The sequence below is a fragment of the Nanorana parkeri genome, unplaced genomic scaffold, assembly GCF_000935625.1.
Source record: "Nanorana parkeri isolate BGI_ZX_2015 unplaced genomic scaffold, ASM93562v1 scaffold3455, whole genome shotgun sequence".
Taxonomy (NCBI): Eukaryota; Metazoa; Chordata; class Amphibia; order Anura; family Dicroglossidae; genus Nanorana; species Nanorana parkeri.
Genome location: NW_017309723.1, coordinates 1 through 5,572, shown reverse-complemented (window position 1 = coordinate 5,572; position 5,572 = coordinate 1).

Here is a 5,572-nt window from a genome sequence, read left to right as displayed (position 1 = left end):
GGGTGGGGTGGAGAGAGGATGGAACAAGGTAAGGAAGAAGAGAAGGGAAGGGTAGGGTGGATAAGATGGACAGAGGTAAGTAAGGAGATGAGGGAAGGGGAGGGTGGGGTGGAGAGAGGATGGAACAAGGTAAGGAAGAAGAGAAGGGAAGGGTAGGGTGGATAAGATGGACAGAGGTAAGTAAGGAGATGAGGGAAGGAGAGGGTGGGGTGGAGAGAGGATGGAACGAGGTAATGAAGAAGGGAAGGGTAGGGAAGATGGAAATAGGTAAGAAAGGAGATGAGGGAAGGGTAGGGTGGGGTGGAGAGAGGATGGAACAAGGTAAGGAAGAAGAGAAGGGAAGGGTAGGGTGGAGAAGATGGACAGAGGTAAGGAAGGAGATGAGGGAAGGGTAGTTAGAGGATTAAAAAGGTAAATTTATGAGGAGGAATGTAGATAAGGGAAAGGGGGAAGACATACTGTATATGGGGTGGAGGGTGGGGGAGACGCATCCACTACTGGACTACTCATTTTTGCGTGCTGCTACAAACAACATTCCCTTATAATCAGTGAGATCGCTCTTTGAAGTTCTAGCTAACACCTCGCAGTGAGTGACAGTGAACCCTTCTTTGGTGATAGTGTTTTTCACATAATTCTCATCATGTTGGAAGACATGCATGGTGTCCTCCCCCACTTTATAATATGTCCCATTTACAGTGGCGATCACTAGCAGGAGTCCTCCGGGCTTCACAAACTTCATCATTTTCCTCAGGGTTGTCATGTATTCATCTTCATTGGTGCTGGTGGAATCCAGAATCCACGCCGTGATCACACAGTCGGCTTTCGGTAACACTATCGGATCTGTCGGATTTTCCTTTGTGATGTCAAACTTCAAAATCTCTTTAATGGCCGACCTCAGCTGCATTTCTTTCTCTTGCCAATCATCGCTGCAAAAGAAATGTTACAAAGGTAACAAAGTACATAAAATGTGATGTCCTCAGGTGGGTTGTCCCTCCTTGCTCTAATGTTCCTCTAGGTCAGTGGTTCTCAACCTTTCTAGGGCCGGGACCCCTTGGTAACATTAGCCAAGTTGTGGTGACCCCCAACGGAGCGCTGGACTCCAGAATTAGTAAGGCACTGGACTTGAGACTAAAAATAGAAGCACACTCACAAGAATACAAGCCCTCCCCAGCCCCTGCTGCCTGTTCTGTCTCCATGCAGCCTTCTCAGCCCCAGCAATGCTTAGACGCATGCCTCCTGCAGAGCTCACATTGTATGGGAGGCAGGAAGACAGCAGCGGCTGTGAATAGAAAAGCCCTCCTGTACACACTCCCCGGCCACTAGCGCAGCAGAAGTGGATGCTGCGACCCCCTCAACAGTGAGTTGCAACCCACTTTTGGGTCGCGACCCACAGGTTGAGAACCGCTGCTCTAGGTGTACCAATCATGCTTAGCAAAATATATATATATATCATTGATAAGTCAACACTAGTGCTTGCCAACCAAGGGGCCACACTTCAGTATATGTAATGCAACAGAAGACTGTCAGGGACTGCAGAGTTACTAGAGCCTTGGTTCTCAATTAGTGGGTCGAGACCCAAAAGTGGGTCGCAACCCCATGTTCAGTGGGCCGCCGCATGCCTTCCTCAGCCTCCCCCTTTTGCAGCACTGCCAGTTCTTGAGCCAAACAGCCATTCAAGATATGCTGCTTGGTGCCGAGTGTCAGCTTGAGGTGGGATGGGATGGGGCTATGGTCGGGAGGGAGCTCCATCCATACATATTGCTTCCTCACTTGTCCCATAGAGGTGCCTGGACCAGAGTGATATAACATTCCGGCTCCCGGCACCTCTACAGGGAACACAAAGGGAGCTGTACAAGCATTGCACATATGGCTGGAGCTCTGTCACAGCACAGCAGCCCACACTAGACCCCAGGCTGAGGATCCACTCCAGTTCTCGTAAGGTATGGAGACTGGGTGGATCTTTTGAATGGCACCCCAAATGCACCTCCCACCCACAGTTCAATCGTCCGCACTGGAATGCACGGTACTGCAATGGTGTGCATTCCATTGCAGTGCGACTTGGGTCGCGCCTTAATGACCAAGGACAATCTACGAGTTTCACATCCATTAAGGATCAAAAAGAAGGAGTTTATTCCTCATTCGGGTTTATTGGGTGGGGTCATGCAAAATATAATTTTTTGCACCTTTTTGTATAGCGCCACCAGCTATCCAAAGATAAGTTGGTGGAAGTAAGACCTGTACATCAGTGGCGTCACAAGGGTGGTGCGGCCCGCACCCAGGTGACATCATTCCAAGGGTGACACCAAAATGACTCTAAAAAGTTGGGCACTTGGTCACGGAACAAGAGCCCGACAGTGTCAGGAGAGAGGAGGGGACCCGGCGGCATACCTCATCTTTTTAATGATAAAAGTTGGAGCTTCTCTAAAAAATATACTGTTACTGTATATATAACATAATTCATAAAAACTGGTGCAGACCGTATCTGGAGCAGTTGCCCATAGTAACCAGTCAGCTTCTCTCTTCAGTTTGTTCAGTTAAGCTTTGAAAGAAAAGAAAAGTATTGCGCCGATGCTGGCGTCAATTACATATGCTCCTTCCTGGAGTTCTGTGGGAAAACAGCGATAAGAAACACAAAAGACGCGTAATGATAGAGACAGAGGAGAGACACCTTCGCAGACAGCAGACAGTATCCCCGCTGACAGCAGTGTTATCCCAGTACATGGATCAAGTGAAGGATGCAAGACATATGGGTGAAACATTTTGCTGAAAGGCCAGCATGGGCCCCCTGACCGGTCTGCGGCTAGGGAGCCCCATACACAACAACCTGCGATGCTCTGTGTGCTCAGACTCCTTTCTATCAGAACCAACATTCACTTTCTCAGTAATCTGATCTCCCGTATATCTCTTCTATTGGATCAGACTAGACTAGGGTTGCCACCTTTTCTTCAAACGAAACCCGAACACTCTACGAGGATATTTGTTATGGGAGAATTTGTCAAGGCTCTCTGCAAGGACAGGATTGAGAAGTGAGCGAGCGACGTTATGTGTTTGCTCACTTCCCGTTCTATTGAGCCGACCTGCGACAGTTTCATTGTCACACGTCGACTCGAACTATGAGGCTGAGTGAAAATCACTCGCCTCATAATTCTCCTTTAATTTTGGTTGCCCCTGTCTGCCTGGCATCTTGTGTCCGGGTTTCTGCTGCCATGAAACCTGAACACAGCATTCAAAACTCGGACTGTCCGGGTGAATCCTGGACAGGTGACAACCCTAGTCGGGCCAGACTTCACTCCCCACATCCATCAATGACCCTTGGCCGCCCATGAGTCTGTCATCGGTTCACCGGTTTTCCTTTCTTGGACAACCTTTGGTAGGCCCTGACCCCTGCAGACCGGGAACATCCCACAAGAGCTGTAGTTTTGGAGTTGCTCTGACCCAGTCGTCCAGACATCACAATTTGGCCCTTGCCAAAGTCCCTCAAATCCTCACACTTGTCCATAGACCAGTGGTACGCATCCTCTGCATTCTTTCTTTTCTCCCACCCTTATTCACCGACGTGTTGCTTCTCAAACTATTGTGAACCTTAAAGTGACATTAAAGTAAAAAAATGTTTTCCTCCCCCAATGTTAATGTCAGCACTTACCTTAAATGATGTCTCTGAATCCGATCTTCTTCTTCTTTCCTGTCCTTTTCATCTGTCCCTCCAGCGCTGCGGCGGCTCTCTGATCCAGCGCTGACTCCTCAGTCCTTGCTGGCACGTCCTGTCCCACGGTGTCTGCATGCGGGTGCACTCTGTCCATAGACTTACCTTGTGTCTCTGCTTGCGTCCCGGCCGAAAATGTGATCTGCGCAATATATCTACTGCTTGCTAGCCTTATCAATATGCAAAAACACCGGAGGGTTTAATTATCCTTTAAATGATACCTCTTTGGAAGTGGGGGGGGGATATATAACAATGACACCTGGAAGTGGGGGGGATATATTAGGCAGCAAGAGACAATTTTGTCCCTGAAGTTGTTGTGTTGGAAGCAGAAACAATGGACAAGTGGGAGGATTTGAAGGACTTTGACAAGAACCAAATTGTGACTGTAGACGACTGGGTCAGAGCAACTCCAAAACGGCAGCTCTTGTGGGATGTTCCCGGTCTGCAGTGGTCAGGACCGACCAAAAGTGGTCAAAGGAAGGAGAACCGGTGACAGGGTCATGGGTGGCCAAGGCACATTGATGGACGTGGGGAGGGGAGTCTGGCCCGTGTAGTCTGATCCAATAGAAGAGATACTGAAGATCAGATTACTGATAAAGTGAATGTTGGTTCTGATAGAAAGGAGTCTGAGCACACAGAGCATCGCAGGTTGTTGTGTATGGGACCGTGATCAGGGTGCCCAGGCTGACCTGTATTTACTGCCAAGAGTGCCTACAGTGGGCAGGTGAGCATCAGAACTGGACCACGGAGCAATGGAAGAAGGGGGCCTGGTCTGATGAATCGTGTTTTCGTTTACATCATGTGGATGGCCGGGTGTGTGTCACTTACCTGGGAAGAGATGGCACCAGGATGCACTATGGGAAGAAGACAAGCCGGCGGAGGCAGTGTGATGCTTTGGACAATGTTCTGCTGGAAAACCTCTTGTCCTGCCATTCATGTGAATGTCACTTTGACTGGTACCACCGACCTAACAGTGTTCCTGACCAAGCACACCCCTTCATGGAAACTGTATTGCTTGATGGCAGTGGCCTCTTTCAGCAGGATAATGCACCCTAACACATTGCAAAAAATTGTTTGAGACTGGTTAGAGGAACACAACAATGAGTTTGGGGTGATGACTCCGCCTCCAAATTCTCCAGATCTCAATCCAATCGAACATCTGTGGGATGTGCTGGAGAAACAAGTCCGATCCATGGAGGCCGATCACCTCACAACTTAGAGGACTTATAGGATCTGCTACTGACGGCTTGGTGCCAGATACCACAGCATATCCTCAGAGGTCTAGTGGAGTCTATGCCCGGATGGGTCAGGAAAAGGGGGACCTACTCAATATTAGGGGGGTGGTCATAATATATGACTGATTGGTGTACATGGTGTAGATACTTTGCATGTGCTTTTATTGCATTGTCATACTGTGGATTTAATTTTTATTTATTTTATGTTTAAGCATTTTGTAACAAGTGTTTTCTATCCGGCATTTTAAAGAAGGATTGACAGAGTACTATGGGGGGAATTTATCAAAACTGGGGCAGATTTGCATGACAACCAATCAGCTTCCCTCTTGTATTTTCGAAGCCTAACTGAACAAATTGAAGAGAGAAGCTGATTGGTTGCCATCGGCAACTGTTCCAGGTTTTGTCTGCTCCAGTTTTCATAAATTAGCCCATATGAGTTATCTAAAGAGACAGCAGGGCAGTATATGTTTCCTTTCAGGCACTCTGTCTCTAATTGAAACCTCCGACAGAGGGGTTATGAGAGAAAGAAAGGAAGTGGGAGGAGTCACTGCTGATGCTGGAAAACATTTTAAATCAGCAAAAGTTAAAAAGATTTTTTTTTAAACTAAATTTATAAATATAATGTTCTTTTAAA